Raw genomic sequence first — 17,606 nt, 5'->3', positions numbered from 1 at the left:
TTATGCCATAACCATAGATAAAATTATGAAGTGCAAAAATAGCACTTGGAAAAAAAATATTTTGATGAGACTAGATCTGTCTTCTAAGGCTAGGGATAGACATTCAAAAAGCCAGAGCCCAAATGGATTCAATCGTTGCAAGTTAGTCTAACCTGCCTACATTGAACCGATATATAACAGCACAGGCATTCCCTCTATGCTGAGGAAATGAAGGTACATGCCTGCAGTTGCTCAGGCCAGGTGCCAAGTGGCGCTAGAGCATGCCCTTAGCTGCAGGGATGCTATGCTGGGGGATGAAGCATAGCCAGTCTAGGAAGAACTGGCCAGACAGGGTTTTAATTCCCACCTCCCTGTCCCACTGGCAGGGACCCGACCCAGGTCTGTCAAACATTCCCCCTTCGCTACTGCAGTGGCCAGTCAGCATGGCCCCTGAAGCAGAGGGAGCATGGAGGGGATTATACTCCCCTCTACCCCCACTGCCCCCGGGGACCACAGCCAGGGCTACCCATCCTGACCGCCACCACTCGCCCCCTGCTTGGGGCAAGTGGAAGAATAAATCCCCTGCACTTGATGCCAGAGGGAGAGGGAATAACCCTGTCCCTCCCGGCCCCTAGCGTCTGGCCATGCCCCCATCCAGCTACTGCAGTGGCGAGGGGGCAGGGCCCTTGATGAGGGCAGCAGCCCTTATCATAGCGTCAGGGAGTGCAAGCCCCTTCCCAGCAGGAGAGACCCACTGAGAGGCAGGCAGAGCTGTGGCAGACTGTGCAGAGAAGCCCTGAGACCCGGAGTGGGCCAGAGCGCCCCTGCAGTGCCACTGTGGTCTGTAGCAGCTTTCCTCACCCTGCAATGCAGCTCCTCACCAGGAACAGGCTTGCGCTCAGGGAAACCGTGACAGGGGATGCTGCCACCATCACAGTTCCTCCCCCTTTGCTGCTCCAGAGGCTGAGAGGGAGCGGGGCTAGATGCCACCAGCAAGGCCCCTTAGGCAGGGGCCAGAGAGCTGGGTTATTCCTCCCTCTGCCCCCGGGGCACTGCAGCAGTGTCTGCCCACCCTGGCTGCTGCTGCCACTGCTGCTTCCTCTGTGGTGGAGGCAAGCAGCAGAATAAGCCCCTCCTGCCCCCTTCTTCTGGTATCTGGAGAAGGGAGCTTATTCTACCACTTGTCTCCAGCACAGAGTGAGTGGCAGCGGTGGCCAGGAAGGGCAGACCCCACTGTGGTTCCCCAGAGGCACAGGGGGGAATAACCCTGCTTCCTGCCCCCCACTTAAGGGACTCTCCCAGAAGCGTTTGGCCCTACTCCTGCCCCCGTTCAGCTGCTGGAGTGGTGAGGGTGGAGTGACCATGACAGAGGCAGCAGCCCCTGTCACGGTTTCCCCAAGCGAGAACCTATTCCCAGTGAGAAGCCATGCTGTGTGGAGTTTGAAAGGCTCTGGTCATCTCCGGGCCCCAGTGCTGCCATGCACAGTCCACTGCAGCTCTGTCCACTCCGCAGCAGCCTCCCCCCACTCCACTGGGAAGAGGCTCACACTCCCCGACATTATGACAGGGGCTGCTGCCCCCATCAAGGACACTGCCCCCTTGCTGCTGTAGTTCCCCAGGGGCAGTGGGGGTAGAGGGGAAAATAACCCACCCTCGCCCCTTCTGCCTCAGGGGCCATGGCGGCCAGCACCTGGCCGCACCCAACCCTATTGCTAAAGCAGCGAGGGAGGAGCATCCAGTGGACCTGGCTTGGGTCCCTGCTGGTGGGACAGGGAGGGGAGAATTAAACCTCTCTCCGGCAAGACCCCCACCCGTCCATGCCTGTCCCTGCTCTGGCCAGGGAGTAGAGGGGTGGCACCAGCTCTCCTGGGCTGGAGAGGAGAGCCCAGCCCAGAGAGCATGGCAGGATGCTGGGGGACTCTGGTTTAAGTTAACAAGGAAGGGGTCTGGGACAGACATTGAATAAACTAGTTTGAGCCAAATCAGTTAAGTCTGATACTACATTCAACCAAATGCATCTCAGACTGGTTTCAGCCATTTTCAAACTGGTTTATGAGCATTGAATATCTGTTCTGTTACAGGTTTAAATTGGTTTCTGATCACTTAAACCAGTTTATGTGTAATGTCTGTCCTTAGCCTAAGAATATAAAAATTCACATTTTCAAGTTTTAATAATGCTTCCATTTAAAAATCCTGTTAGAAAGAGGAGAGGCTAGTTAGAAAGAAAACATATCCATTATCCACATAACACTGCATCTTCATAGGCAGGAGAAAGAAACCTTCAGTATATTACATATGGACACAATCTCAGTAGACGCATACGATAACAATTTTTGCTCTCAATGTACAAAACTAGGAGCTGAACAATACCGAGGAGGGTGGGGGGAGTGTGGAAGTATGCAATGATCTGCTTATCCCTTTGTGAATGGCAGCTATGCCACTGCTACAATGCAGTGAGTTCACTCTTTTTTGTCTTCCAACTGATGTTTGACTATATTCTGTAGGAGCTCTCTTTGGGCTTTAAATAATTCATAACACAGTGTCTGTTGTTTAGTTCAAGGAGAGAGCTTAGAGAATGTTAATAACTACAGTGATGAATTGGCACAGCTGTATATCTGCAAGATCCCTCCCAGATGAGCTCATCCCCTAGCAGTGCAAATTAGAATGACATCATGCTTGTAAAGCGCTCACACACAACTCATTTCTGGAACCTCAGCTGCTTTTCTTTGCACAGCTTTTCTCCAAACAAGGTAATTATGTACAGATATTCCTAGGCAAAAGACCAGGAGCAGAGCCTGCCATTAAATCTAGGGTTTTTTTGTCCTGTTAGATGTGTAAGAGCTCTGGCATTGATACAAAAGGATATGCTTTTCTATCTGTAAAAGAATGAAATAGCATATTTATCAATAAAGCTCAGCAATTATTGAAAAAAGTATTAAAAAGATGGGCATTTTAATAAAACTCACAAATACCCTTCATGGGAGTTCTTAATTTTCACATGACTGTCTGGAAACATGCATCTTTGTAACTTTTTGCTGGCAAGAAATTCCAAACTCAGGTCTCAAAGATATTATTGAAAATGTCCTTGTACAAAAGATTCTTGCCAAAAGCAGTCATGTAGCCATATTTGAAATGTTTTTTATTTCTGTACTTTGTTATTAAGTTTTCAGTCATCAGTTATGTAAAGAATAAATATAATACTGAGCAACTTAGGGAGTACTTTCATTCCAGTAATAATAGGCAAGCTATATAGATGAAAACGTCTGCTAACAAAAATAATATATTTGAATAAAGTTTTTAGGAGATAAATTTAAATACTGAATTAGTATGTAAAAATTCAAGTCCTTTTGCTAATAATCAAAAACTATAAAGAAATGCTATTGTTTTCAAATATGTCACCATAGCACAGACCAGCTGCAGATGCTTCCTCAGCCTGACGAAGGGTATCTGTACCCAAAAGCTTGAAAAAAAAAAAAAAAAAAAAAAAAGAATTTTTCCAACTACTTTAGTTGGTCTAATAAAAGATACTAAATTTAACCAAAGAACCTTGTCTGGTAAACCAACTTTATATTCTTTGAGAAAGTAATGTTACTGCATTAATGCAGTGCCCAATGAACCCATCCATTCAATAAACAGCGTTGACCAGTACCTAGATGCAGGTGATGATGCAAATGATCCAAATGAAACAGAACCAGATATGCTTCTGACACTTGTATCACTTCTGAACCATGAAATCAGTACAGAGGTTAGATTTTTGCCTCCCCTTGAATAAGACTCATGCTATACAACCCCAACACACAAAAATGAAAAGGACAGAAATTGACAGAGTAGAGATACTGAACAAACCTTTATTCTAGGGGTGTACTGATAAAGATTTTCTTGGTTGATGCTAATCTGGTAACTGATATTTAGTAATAGTGCAAGACATTTTAAACTACTGATATAAACCTTTTTTGTTTGTTTGTTTTGAATTTATAACACACACATACCTCCTGCCTGCTCCGGCCCTTGACAAGGAAGGTGGTGACCACCTTATTCACATGCACATCGCCCCCTTACCCATGGCTCCTACCTGCAGCCTTGCTCCCCACACAGCCTGTGCTACTGACCCAGGCGGATGGGGCAGACCCTTGCATGGACAGCAGCACTGGGCACATTTGGAGCTCCAGAGCATGTTGCTTTCTTAGTGCCAGTGAGCCCCATGCAGCCAAGCTTCCATGGCCACCAGGGACAAGCCACTTTTGCAAAGGTGCTTGGTGCCCAGCAGAGCTGAATGTCCCTTCCTTTTACCCTGCCCACACGCAGCCCAACATCTCTGTAGTAGCCCCAGTGCTCAAGCCCCTGTTACATGTGTGGTGTTGCCATGGCAGTGGCAGCAGCAGCAGGAGCCAGTAATGGTCCCTTTGTTGATGAGCACAGTGCCCTGTGACTGCTCCCTGGCACCCTCTACCCCTCTCACTGCTCACTGGGACCTGTAGTCTGCTGCAGGCTCAGGTCAGTGGCAGGGCGCGGGGACCAGACTACATTCAGGCACACGGCCATAATCATCAGCTACAATGATCAATAAAGGCCAATAGTTGATAATGTCATTTCTCATTTTATTGGTGCTAATCTGGTAGCCAACCAATATATCAGTACACCCCTACTACTCTATTCTATGACAGGGGCAAGGATTTTCTGGGGTGATATCTTTTACTGAAACAACTTTATAGTTAGACAAGCTTTTGAATGCAAAGCATCTGAAGAAGAATGTTTTGCATTTGAAAGCTTGTCTTATTTTACCCCAACCATACAGTTGGTCCAAAAAAAGATACCAACCCCCAAAATCCTTGCCTCTTGCATAGTTCCTGGACCATCAAGTCTATATCACTCTAACACAAGCATGTCAAAGATAGAGTCTACTGGCTGAATCTGGCCTGCAGACCCCTGTCATCCAGCCCGCAGTTGTACTCCCGGGTCTGAGCTGACCCACATGCCATACAGTGTGTGTTGGACTGGCCCACATGCAGGGCACCTGCTCTGTCCAATCCAGGATCCACATTGCATATGGCACCCATTCTAGCCAGGCCAGGATCCTGATGCATGTGACAACCATTCCAGCATCTGTGCTACACACAGAACCCCACCCTCCCCACCTTTCCCTCCACTACCTCCAAGATGATAGAGGATGTGCGCTGTCCCCGATGGGCCTTTTCGTGTCGCTCCTGGGAGCTCTGCGCTCCTGGTTGGTGGCTACTCCCTGTCCAGACTTGTTTGTTACCGTGGGTGTTCGTCCTCCTGCGTTGCCAACACCGCTTTCGCCTGCCACGACTTGTTCCCCCAGTGGGGTGGGGCTAGTTCACGGGTCCCTTGGTGGCCTGGGCTTGGCCCGCCGGTTGCACACAGGGCTCCGCCACCCCTACACCCCAGCCTCACGCCACCTATGGGCTCCATTTCCCGTGCCCGCTCCATGTTGCTTCTGCAGGCTTCTAACACGGCTTTCGTCCTCGATCCCCACAATCCGTGGGATACTCCTACCGTAATGTCGACCACTTCACACCAGCCTGCCCCGGTGCCCCAGCCGCAACCTCTATAGACCCCACAGCACAGGCCCTTCACCCTGTGCGACATTCCCCCACTTGGAGGTTCTGACGTCTTAACTACCTTGCTGTCCTCCACCAGATCCCTATGAGCATGGCGGGGGGACGGAAGGAACTCCCCTCAGCTGCTCTCTAGCTGCCCCGCTCATGTTCCTTAATTGACATCCGCCGGCCTTGATGGCGCTCCTGCCCTGATCTCTCTCTAGCCAGGTGGTCCTTGGTCTTTTGCCCCTCTTCGGCATAGTTTGCACCCACCGTCTCGGCACTTACTTCAGGGTCCTCTGAATCCTCCTGGGATGTCCCACTCTTCCATCACTCACCTGATCCGTCGCTTCTGGGTCGACCCACCAGTGTCCCTGTCGTCGGGCTTCCCTTCTGGGTCACTGCTCCCTCCGGCACACTGGCTCTGCATTGCCCGTCCCGGGGATCCCACACCGTCGCTGGCCCTAACAGCTGTCTGACCCCAGGCTATCCGCCGCCTCTGGAGCAGCGGCCGCTGCATCTGACGCTGCCATCAGCTGCTGGCTGCAGCTATATGAGGAGGCGGCTAACGAGCCACGCTGGTTCTCCCTCCGGCTCTGCATCTCTCCTGTCCTGGGCTTCAGGTAATTGTCCCTTGTTACCTTGGCCCTCGGGACACGCACCACATGTGGCAAGGTCCTGGACTAACAAGGGGTGTTCCATGTGTGATGCAAATCTCAGACTCTCTAAGGAGAGGTGCCACATATGGCACAGGTCTTACAATGGGTGTGTGCTGGGTCTGGCTTTCAGAAGAAAGGGAAAAGGGGAGTCTGTGGGCCCAGTCAGGCCTATGGATTGGATCCATGCCACTCATCCAGCCTGCAGAACCAGGGGTGTTTGATGCTACTATTCTAATGCTACCTCTAATCTATGTCATGCATTCTGCCTAAAAAACACAAGTTACATAAAGGATTTTAACATATTTTGGAGTATTACCTTAAACAAAAAAAATAGAACTATATATATTCTCTCTGCCTATACACCTAGGTACTTTATTTACCAAGAGCCCAAATGGACCTTAAATGCCTTTATAAAATGATGTATAATATGTTATCTTCACCTAAGTCAAGTGGCTTGCTTGTGAGAGATTTCATTTCTTACCTTATAGTACCAATAACATTAATGGATCAACTTACTGCTCAGAATAAAAGAGTGATTCTGGCTCTTGGCAGTTTGAAGACCCACCAGCGGTAATTCTATACTGCTGTATTTTCTAAAACACAAAATACCCTTTGGACAATGCTACTTAGAGACCTTAGTAGGGAGTTGGGTGTGTTTCTATTTGTAGAGAAAATGTGCAATTGAATTTTAGAAGCATACTTTCCATTTCCATATTTCAGAAGCATATGTTTCCATTTCCTTACAAATAAGAGTCTCTCTTCAACATAATAGGTAAATTGGGCTCTGTATCAACAATATATTAAAGGGATAAACCTAAGAATAATAATTTTAAAACATCAAAATAATAGCATGACAAAATAAAAAAAGAACTCAAAAAAGTAAACTTAAATGTGATAGGCCTCAGTAGTGATCAGATACTAAATGAGGAGGGTCAAGGCAGGAAACAGATGTATTTCAGAGTTTAGCATTAGGCTTTATGAAGAGAAATAAAACACTGCAGAAAAAACAAAACTAGTCTATGAATTGCTATGCTATCCTAATACAAGCTGTTGGGCAAACCAAACAAGCCAAAATGCAACAGAAGTAACTCTGGAAAATCTTGAGGGCTAGGGACAGACATTCAAAAAGCCTAAGCCTGAATTGATTCAATGTCTGCAGGTTAGTCTAACTTGGCGAGGCTGAACCAGTTTGTAACTGGAAAGATATTCTCTCTGGACTGAGGAAATTCAGGCACATGCCTGCAGTGTCTAAGGCTAGAAGCTGGGGAGAACTAGAGCAGCCCTCCCTTCCCTTGTACAGGGCTGAGAGGGGTGTGGCCAGGCCCTGGCAGGATGCTTTGATTAGGGAGATTTGCCTGTACCATCCAAGGCTTTCCCTGCTGGCTGCTCAAGGGGCAGGAGTATTGACAGACCCCAGCCTCCTGCTAGCACTCTGAGGCAAGGGCAGGTGTGCAGCGCATGCATCTGTTGATGACATGGAGCTTTTCAATCTCTCTCCCAGCATCTTTATACTGTCTGCAGCAAACTGACAGGTGAGCAAGCTAACGGGGGTGGGGGGGGCTGATAACAGTGTTTATCACCCCATCAGCAAAGCAATAACCTCTTTCCATTAGTCAAACTCTTCTTAAACAGCTTACTAGCTGACTTGTTGATTAGCTCCAAACAGCCTTAAACCATCACTGTTCTGTCTGCCCCTCCCAGTGAGACTGGAGACACACACACACACAGACACCTCTAGGCATTAGCTAACATACCACATGCCTAGGGTCCGTGGGGCTGGGGTCCATGCTGTGGGAGATGGGAGGAGCAGTGAGCAGTAAGCTGAGGTAGGGCAGGGAGAGAAGCCAGGCAGACCCTATTGTGCCTGCAGTCTCTGCTGGAGCTCCAGTGAGAGAGCAGATGGGAGGGGCCAGCTCTACCGTAGAACAGAGAGCTCCACCCAGCCCAGAGAACACGCCAGGATGCTGGGGGTATCTGGCTTATCTTAAACCAGCAAGGGGTCTGGGACAGACACTGCATAAACTGGTTTGACCCAAATCAGTTAAGTCTGATACTACATTCAACCAGGTTTATCTCAAACTGGTTTCAGCCATTCTCAAACTGGTTTGTGTGCAATGAACGTCTGTTCTGTTACAGGTTTAAACCAGTTTCTGATCACCTAAACCGGTTTATATGTCATGTCTGTCCCTAGCCGAAGAGAGAGGCCTGAGAAGCAGTAGGGAAGATCTGGTGAACAGATGGAATAATAATTAAAAAAAGAAATAATCTGGCAAATGGGGGTGGGAAAGGAACAGTTTTCAAAGATGGTGAAGAAGAGCCATGGTCATTGTATCTTGTGGTCAGAGCCATGGGAAAAAAGATCCTTGATTTAAGTAAAGGGAAAGAAACTAAAATTTCAAGTTACCAAGAAAAGTAAAGACCTATAAACTTTTCAGGACCCTGCCTTAAGTGTTTCTATGACCCCTAGCATAATCCCCAGTGTTTCTATGGCATCTAGTTGTCCCAGGCCTGAATAGCACCTTTTAGGGTTGGCTGGGGCTCTCTACTTCTGGAAAGCCTGGTTGTGGTTCAAGGGCCTGCTAACATGCTGCTGGTCTAAATTATGGGTCTTGGTATGTGAAGAGTGGTCATGGATCATCTTCTAGTGCGCTGTCTCAGAACAGACAGACTACAAAAACAAACAGTAGAGATTCACTAGTCACAGATTTGTGGAATGGCCTTGCTACTAAACATATAGAAGCCTCACTGTTTGAGAATTATCTCAAAATGTATTTTATTAATTTACAAATTTAAAAAAATATATTATGCACACACAAGCAGAACAATACATATATTAGAAAGTGGCAGGCTGGAAAGTGTCATGGGGGCACTCACAGAGGAAATTCAAGCCAGTAAAGTGCTTCTAATTCAAGCTAATCAAATGCCTCTGAAACCACAGCAGTCACTGCTCAAGGTCTGGGCAATGTGGCAAGGTCCAAGCTAATCCAAGGGAAAAGGATTTCTTCAGGGACTTTCTGAAAACACAGTGTACAGCTCTGACTAGTTTCAGCTATGTTTGTCAGAAGCAGAGTGCAACCAAAAATGAAACTGAATGCCAACATGGGAGGAGACATAGGGTAAGATCATTTCCTGAAGTACTGTACTTGCTGGAAAGGTAGAGTTGGATTTCTTAACACAGAAACTGTCTCCTATTACTTGTTCCCATTCTGTTCTGGGACACAGGATGTGGTGTGCATTCTTTGTAATAAACAGGACTGCACAAAGGAAATACTTGACTCTGTTCCCAAAGGAACACTCAATTTTGACTAACAGCACTGGTCAAGTGGCAAGTAACAAAATATCAAAATCGTTAAAGTTATAAATGAAAAATATTAGGATAACAGAGAAAATAACTTGATTTTCCTTTCCATCTTCTTTCACATAGAAAAACAGTGTGGTGCATTAGGCATTCGTGAATTGCTATGTTTCCATGGTTATTTCAAGATGAGTTTTTTAGGATCCTAAATAACGCAGAACATTAGAAACCCAAAAGAATAAAATTTTTTTCAGAATCTGACCCTGAATCAGAATTCTGTAATGTGGACTTCACATTCTAAATAAATTATTCCCACATCACATCCAAGCATTCCTAAACTTACAACATACAGCATCCAGATCCAAATTCTTTAGTTTGGGCCCTTTACAAGTTAAAACATACTCATCTATTTCCATGTATGTTTTCTCTACCTTCCCCATATCAGTTATGACAAAACCCAGAAAGTTATCAATACACTTAAAACTAAAGTAGACCAAGAAACAGGAAAGCTCCCCAATACACAAGTTGGGAGACTATCTGACTAAATAGTTATTTTCCATCTTTCTCTCTAATCATTCTCTGACACACATGATCAAACTGCTTTGGTATATATGTGGCACCTTGATTTTAAAAGAAAATCATGTCTTTAAAATTAGAAATTAACCTTTTACTTACAGAACAGACTCTTGAATGATTTTCCCCATACATGCTCACCCCAATCAGTACGTTTTAATGCAGGTTAGTGGCTATCTCCATCTCATGGAGTTTTTAATGTCTGATAAGCTTTTCAAAGCACAAAATATGCAAATGAGAAGTACCAACACTGAAAAAAACCTCTGGGCATAAAGTCAGCATACAGCAATTTGCACATTTTATTGCTGGGATATTCATTATGATTCAGGCTGTCACGCTTCTGCCTACCAACAGATAAAATGCATCACAGCTCTCCATATTGACCATTTCCCCTCTCTACATTTTATCTTCCCACGGCACTAAACAGTGCAGTATCCTTCACAAACTGGACTTGCATTTCTGCTTCTTGCAATAGATGCACAAAATGATTCTCAATGGATGCATCTACCTGTGAAACTAGTGTGAAGCAATAAGCTCTGGTGCGAACTGCAGTTACACATGTGCCCAGAACCGCAGCATGATGAGCCAGGGCAGTGCAGCCCCAGCTGGCAGAAGGCCTAGGGGCACAGCCTACCAGATGCTTCTCCAGCCCGGCTCAACATGCTGCAGGGGGGCTGGGTGGAGTATGAGGGTGCTACAGTGCAGGGTTAGCTGGCAGGCAGCTCCTGCACTATAACACCCTTGTGCCACATCCAGCACTGGTCACTGTCTATACATGAGCTGTGGCAGAGTAAATAACTCCATTGTAGGACAGTACTTGTGTCGAGCAGCATTATCCTACAGCAGAGTTAATTAGTTTACTCCAGCCTACAGGGGCATGCATATAGACAGACGGTAATACTTTACGGCAGAGCTAATTAGGCAACTGCAGTAAGCATTTTGTGTAGATGCACCCAGTTGATTAATATTTTTGATAACCATATGAAAAACTACCAATAGAATTTCAAAAGGAGGAAAGTTTTCATAGTCTAAGACTAGGGTTTTCAATCTTTTTTAATAATTGTACCCCCAGTGGCACGCAGAGCGGGGAGGGGAGGAGGGTGGTGTGCGGCTGGATGTGGGGTGTAGGCAGCATGGGGTGCTGGGTGGCGGCTCCTGCCACCACGTGCGAGCTTCCCCCTCCCCCACGTCTGATCAGCCGGGCAGTGCCTGCACGGCCTGCAGAGGGGAGCTGCTGCCCTCACTCTCCCAGCCCTGCTCCTGGGAGGCAACAGTGCAGGGCGGAGGGTGGCAGCAGTGGCCACTGCTTGCGAGTTTCCCCTGCGTACAGCTGGCTGGGTAGTGCCTGTGTAGCCCGCAGTAGAGCCCCTGCCCTCGCCCCCTCCCCCGAGCCTGTTCCTGGAAGGCAGCCATACAGGGTGGTGAGTGGTGGCGCTCCATTCCCACCTGCCTATGCATACCCCCTGGGGCCTTGCAAGTACCCCCAGGGGTATGTGTACCCCCAGTTGACAACCCCATGTCTAAGAAATTACCCTAAAAAGCCACAGAATGTAAAACATGCCTGTTCCATGGACTATTTTAACCACATTATGAAATTCTACAGCACACAAAATTCTCTATTCAATTCCAAAGGAAGATATCAGAAATATTATTACTTTATATTCATTCCCATAAGACATTCCTGTATGCATGGTACTTTATACTTCCTTGATCTGTATAATGTAGGTCAAATCAAAAGATCTATATCTATTTATCCCAGGTAAGGATATCAATCTTTGAATCTTATTTAAACAAGTTTAGTTTAATCAGTTGTGAAGGGAGGTGTGCAGGTTCCAATAGCTGGCAGTACTCAACTAAAAATGAAAGACCAGGCAGAAGGGACTTTATAAAGACATGTGGAATAAGTTAGGTTGTGCTATCACATGGAACAGAAAGGAGATGAAAATGGGAGCAAATAACAAAAGCTTTTAAAGAGGAGGACAAGAAAGAGTGCATAGGAAATCTGAGATGAAGGATGGCCATCTTGGTTTAAACAAGGAAAAAGCTGGCTAGGCAGGTGACACCACCCTCTGCCACCCGGTAACAGAAAGAGAATGAATATGTAGCCTCAGAGAGCTCCAGGTCTAGCACCTGTAGCAAGGTGCCGAGGGCAGCAAAGAGCAGCACCAGCCAGGGGCACCCAAGGAAGGCATGAAATAAATCCTCTTCTACCTCCCCATAGCAAAAGGGACAGGCTGCTGATGCAGCTGGGTCCATGCGGCAGACAAGAGTACTGGTGGTCAGAATCCCATGCAGCAACCGTCACTGGAGGTTGCCAGTCAGTTTGGCAATGGGTAGCTTATAAAGTGCGCACCACGCAGGTCGAGCTGGTGCATGTGCCCGTGCCACTATTGCTACCTCCACATCATGTCAGGTCAAATAGTAAGGACATGAGCGTGATGAACACAAACCACCCATGTGTACAAGACTTTCCGAGGGAGTGTGTCAAAGCAAATCCTGGCATCACTGTCAGGAAGCACAGGAAGAATCAATAAAGTGCCAGGCCCACTGCCCAGATTATTATCAACGGCTGGAACAATGGCCAACAGTGGAAAGAGCTCTCTGGAGATATCTCCGGCAGGGATATAACCCTCAATGGTAGACACTGCCTCTGCTGGGAGGGTGGCCCACACATCCCCCAAGAGACAGGCAGCGCAGTGGACTAAATGCATGCCAATCCAGGCAGCCAGAACTTCAACTGACAGCCAGTCCAACCGGGCCATATTGAGAAGGTGGCCTAACAGGACTGTACGTGACCAGATGAGAGAGTTAGCAAGGCTATCAGACTTGAGGCTCAACAGCCTGTGCTGCAGGGCCAGGTTATAGACAAGTGGCTCCTGCAGCAACTGTGGAAACTGCGGACATCTGGCCTGAGGTTGGAAGCAGAAGTCACCATACCAGGCCTGCACCAGGCTGCGGTACAAGGGCAGGAAGGTGCCCCAGTCCAGGAGGGCAGGATCTAGGAGAAAGAGTTCTCAGTCAAACAAGAGCTTCCCTGCCCGGTACAGAAACACACAGGCCAACTGCTGCTAGGGAGGGTGGTCTTCACAATAAAGGAGTCTCTGGAGAGCCTGCAGGCAGAAAGCAGTCACTCTACCCACCAGGCCAACTAAGCCCTGGCCTCCCTCAGCTGTAGGCAGATAGAGACCATCTTGGAGGAGCCAACAGTATCCTTCCCAGAAAAAGTCCACTAGCAATCTTTGAAACTGTCTGAGTACATCTGGCGGGGGGTCCAACATGGCACACCAGTGCCATAATCTTGCAGCTGCCAAACTGTTCACAATGAGGACCCACCCACAGTAGGAGAGGTTGGACAAGCGCCAGCACCACCTCAGCAGGCATGCCTCCACCTCCTTGCTGAGGCCTTCCCAATTCCAAGCTGGAAAGACTGATGGGACGAGAAACATCCCCAGAGCTTTAAGTGCCTTGCACTGCCAGGTGAGACTGCCGGGCAGGTCTGCAGGGGGGATGATACGCGTCAAGGAGTAGGATGTTGCTCTTAGGCCAGTTAATGTGAGCTGAGAAAGCACGTTCATAAGCATGCTGATAGTCCACCAGCGACTAGATATCACCCTGCGTGCTGAGGAGAATGGTCTCATCATCTGCATACACCGTCAGCCTAACCGACGGGCCGCCAACCAAACCAGAGGTCAGTGTAAGAACAAGGCCAGTCAGGTACCACCGCAGCATGTAAAGCAGGGGCTCAATGGCCAGAGCGTATAATCCACCCCGCCCAGCCTCACACAGATCCGGATGCACATGCTCCCCCTCCCGTGTCCTCCTAGGGTACATGCAGCAGCAGAAGCCAACCCCCTTCCCGCACCAAGCGCCATCCAGATGAACCACAGCTCCATCCTGCGCCCACCTCAGCTGTGCAGGGCCTGCTCCTACCCCAGCCCCGCTCCATCCCCCCGGCCCTTTCCCTACAGACTTACTTGTTGGGGGGCATGCACAGACTCAGCGCCCCTCAAATAAATTTTTCTCCCTCTGTCTGTAATCCCAGGTTGCTTTGCACCTCCCTGTGCAAGCCCCCCGCCTTCCTTACAGAGTGGGCAGGCTAGCCTTGGCCCAAGCTGCCAACTCCAACTGATGAATGCTCTAGTGCCCCCCAGCTTCTGACCTGAGCCACTGCAGGCAGGTGGCTGCATTTCTGGAATCAAGAGTGAATGTCTTCACTTGCTTATTGGTTCAATCTACACAGTTTAGACTAATCTGAGAAGACTGAATCGATTCAGCTTTGGGCTTTTGGACTGTTTGTACTTAACCTATAACCCAACCTATAACCCATCCAATTTTGTATCCACTTTACAGTACTTTCATCTAGCCTATATTTCCTTAATTTATTGAGAATGCTGTGAGAGACAGTGTCAAAAGGTCTCCCTGCCCCATCCACAGAGCCTGTTACCTTATCATAGAAGTAAATCAAGTTGGTTGGGCATAACTTGCTCTTTGTGAATCTATGCTGGATGTTCCTATACCTCTATGTTTCAATTAATCAATAAGAACCTTTAATATCTTGTATTAAACATTACTTAAACCACAGAAGCGTCAAATGTTATTTCACTTAGCTGCATCACTTATTAAATGTAGGCTGGCCTTCTGGTGAACAATACCATTACATAATTATTTGCTGCAAGAAATGCAGTAGCCATACATCGTTTAGCTAACACCAGATTTTCAAAACTGCGTTCAGGAAATCTGAGCTTCACATTGGTAAATAAGCATAAGCTACTCTAAGTTTATTTCCTGCGAGGAAAGTCTTTTATACGTTTTCATAATAAAACAATACTCAAGCCATGATCTATGGTGGTACATGGAGCTACTTCTACCACAGTGTTGTATGATGTTAGCCATTTTAGGTCTCTTACATTTCCCAACAGTTTTTTTTAATCCTGCTTGGGAAAAAAAGGTCAAGCAATATGTTTCTTTGTTAGATGCATCTTTGGTATACATTGAAATATGATCAGTATTTCAATATTTGCAGAGGACAATAGAATTAGAGAAACAAGAAACAGAAAAAGAAAACTGAACAAATAAATGACATGAAGAGATTAGATTTTACAGTGAGGGCTGCAGGTGACAGTGAGAATTTGGTGCTAATTGATAAAGAAGAAATAAACAACATGGATACAGAAATAACTTACCTACTGCTTAAATCATATTTGTCTTCACCTAATCTCTTTATTAATGCCTGGTATCAAAACATGGAGGGAAGGAAAGGTACTGCATAAGAGAATCTCCAACTTAAGTAAGCAACAGTATGAAAAACATTGAAATCCACTGGAGTATTTCTTTAAAAGAAAAATCCAGCCATGTGGTTACTCCTTTTTCACTTATTAATATTTTATCACTTAGCCAAGAACATTTACAGGATTTTATTTTTACCCAGGGAAATGCAAACACACACCCTTCGGAAGAGAAGCATCTGCAAGGTTAGACTTCAGTGCAAATTCACATTTGCAAAAAATGCAAAAATCTGTTAGTAATGATACAAAGTAACTCCTAGGTTAGAAAATATGTATTTTGTACCAGCCTCCACTTCTGAGCTGAGAAAAGGACTCCTTTTATTGTGAGGCCTCTCTAGGCTATCAGCATATGACAGCAATAGCATGTTATAGCAATAGGCTTTTCAGACACAATAAAGCATGGTACCCTTTAGCTACCAGCGCATCGGGGCACTGTTTACAACAGTGATTCTCAACCAGGGTAGCACCCTATGCCCACCCCAGCATCCCATGGACAAGTGGTACCCTGTCACAACATTTCCCATGGTCCTCCCTACCAGCTCCAGGATCAAGGAAAAGCACAACTTCCCACCACCTGGAACCTCCTGCACACCAAGCAGTATGATCTGCTGTGGCCAGGAAAGCAGATGAATGGCGGGCTACCCTTTTTCAGCCCAGCTCGTTCCCTGCTCTACTCCCATGATCCGAGCCCTGGTGGGAGGAGCCAGGGGAGCAGTTGGCTCTTGTCAATGGCATTCACCAAAGCCCAGAGGAGCAGCTGTAGCCTCAGGGGCTGGGCTTGTTCCCTCAGATACACACAGGAAGCAGGAAGGGGGAAGATGCAAGGAGCAGGGCACAGGAGGATCCTGTCCCCTCCACCCTCACCTGGCACCAGCCTCTATGCCTCCAGCAGGCACTGTCACCTCTTCCCACCTCCTTCAGGGACAGTTGCCTCCTTCACAGGTCTAATGACTCATCCCTAAGCTCCCCAAATCTGCCCTGTCAGGCAACCCCTGACAGCACCAAGCACTACGCATCCTCCACATGATACTCCCAGGGACGCCTTGCCTGCTGCTGCTTGCCCTGCTGTAGCAAGAAACCTTTTTGACTGTCCCAGCCCCTCAAATGTGAAGCTTCTCCATGTGGCAAAAGCCCCTTTTGCAGTATTTGCCCCCTTTTGGGGATGCTTTCTCTTTTCTACCTTTTCTTCCTTCTCTCTTTTTCTTTTATTATAGTGTTATTATTTATATATATTATTATTATTATTATTATTTTATATAAGGTGTACCTGTAGTGAAAACAGAGCTTGTAGATGCTTTTACAAATGTACTTTAAGTTTAAAAGTAAGTTGTACCATGTAACAATGTTAGCAAGGGCAGGAATCTCTGTATGGAGCAGGGCCCTGAATGAATAATGGTTGATTGTGTAACATAGTAGCTAGTCTGGATAAGCAAGTTAACAAGCAGCAATTAACATCTACAAAACTGCAGACCAGGAAGAGGAAAGAATCAATACAGAGCCAGGAACTCTCTGAAACTTCGCTGTTAAAGATATGGAAGCCCTGGTTTGAATTAATCAATGCTAGACACAGACCCTTAGGGCTGCAATACCCCAATCAACCACTTTCACAGCTCTATTCATCATGGCAGTGAATCAAATAAAAAATAATCAACGGACTCCCAAGACTGCACATACCTGCGGACGTGACCTCTGAGGCTGACAGCTGCCATCCAGCAGCTACCAAAAGGGACATCCCTCGAGGTCAATGACCCCTGGACTGGTTAAGCCCGAGAACTGGGGAGTCAAAGTCTGCCAGAGAGGGATAAAAAGGCAGCGAAGAATGACCCCCACAATGGTGCTCTCTTTGACCTCACCAGCACCCTGCCTGTCTAGCCTGAAGGACCAGCCAGCAACCCCCTTCTAAAGCAACATCGCACTGAAGGAAGCCTCGACTAGCCTTTGATGGCGGACTCCAGCACTTGGGGATAGGTATATCTTGACACTGGTGCTTAGTGTTAGCTACTGTGAATGTGTGTGCGCGTGAATGTGTTTGTATTTGAGGAGATCAGCACCAAGGTTTATGGTCTGACTTTTGCATCCATCTAATAAACTAGAATTTTATGATGATCCTGTGAGTTGGTCCTTTATAGCTAACACTGCCACACCACAAGATTCTTTTAAGGGTGCTACTGTGTTCAAGATGGTAAGCACTGTAAGAAAGGAATTAATTTTTTAGTGGGAGCTACTAAATTCCAGAAAGTTATGAATGGGTGCC

The 17,606-nt window shown here is 46.9% G+C and overlaps 1 long non-coding RNA gene across 1 annotated transcript; it reads right to left on the bottom strand.

Moving 5' to 3' along the window:
* Positions 1 to 3,685: 3,685 nt before the first annotated feature.
* LOC109305502 lies at positions 3,686 to 14,590 on the bottom strand. The gene is made up of 3 exons (XR_002099635.1): positions 14,512 to 14,590; positions 5,395 to 5,399; positions 3,686 to 3,700 (listed from the first exon to the last, which is right to left on the bottom strand). It is a non-coding gene; the product is annotated as an uncharacterized LOC109305502 (long non-coding RNA).
* Positions 14,591 to 17,606: the final 3,016 nt, after the last annotated feature.

The sequence above is a fragment of the Crocodylus porosus genome, unplaced genomic scaffold (genome assembly GCF_001723895.1).
Source record: "Crocodylus porosus isolate Cpor-Errol unplaced genomic scaffold, CroPor_comp1, whole genome shotgun sequence".
NCBI classification, from domain to species: Eukaryota; Metazoa; Chordata; order Crocodylia; family Crocodylidae; genus Crocodylus; species Crocodylus porosus.
The sequence above is the reverse complement of the archived record's forward strand: the minus strand, read 5'-3'. Positions and strand labels throughout refer to the sequence as shown.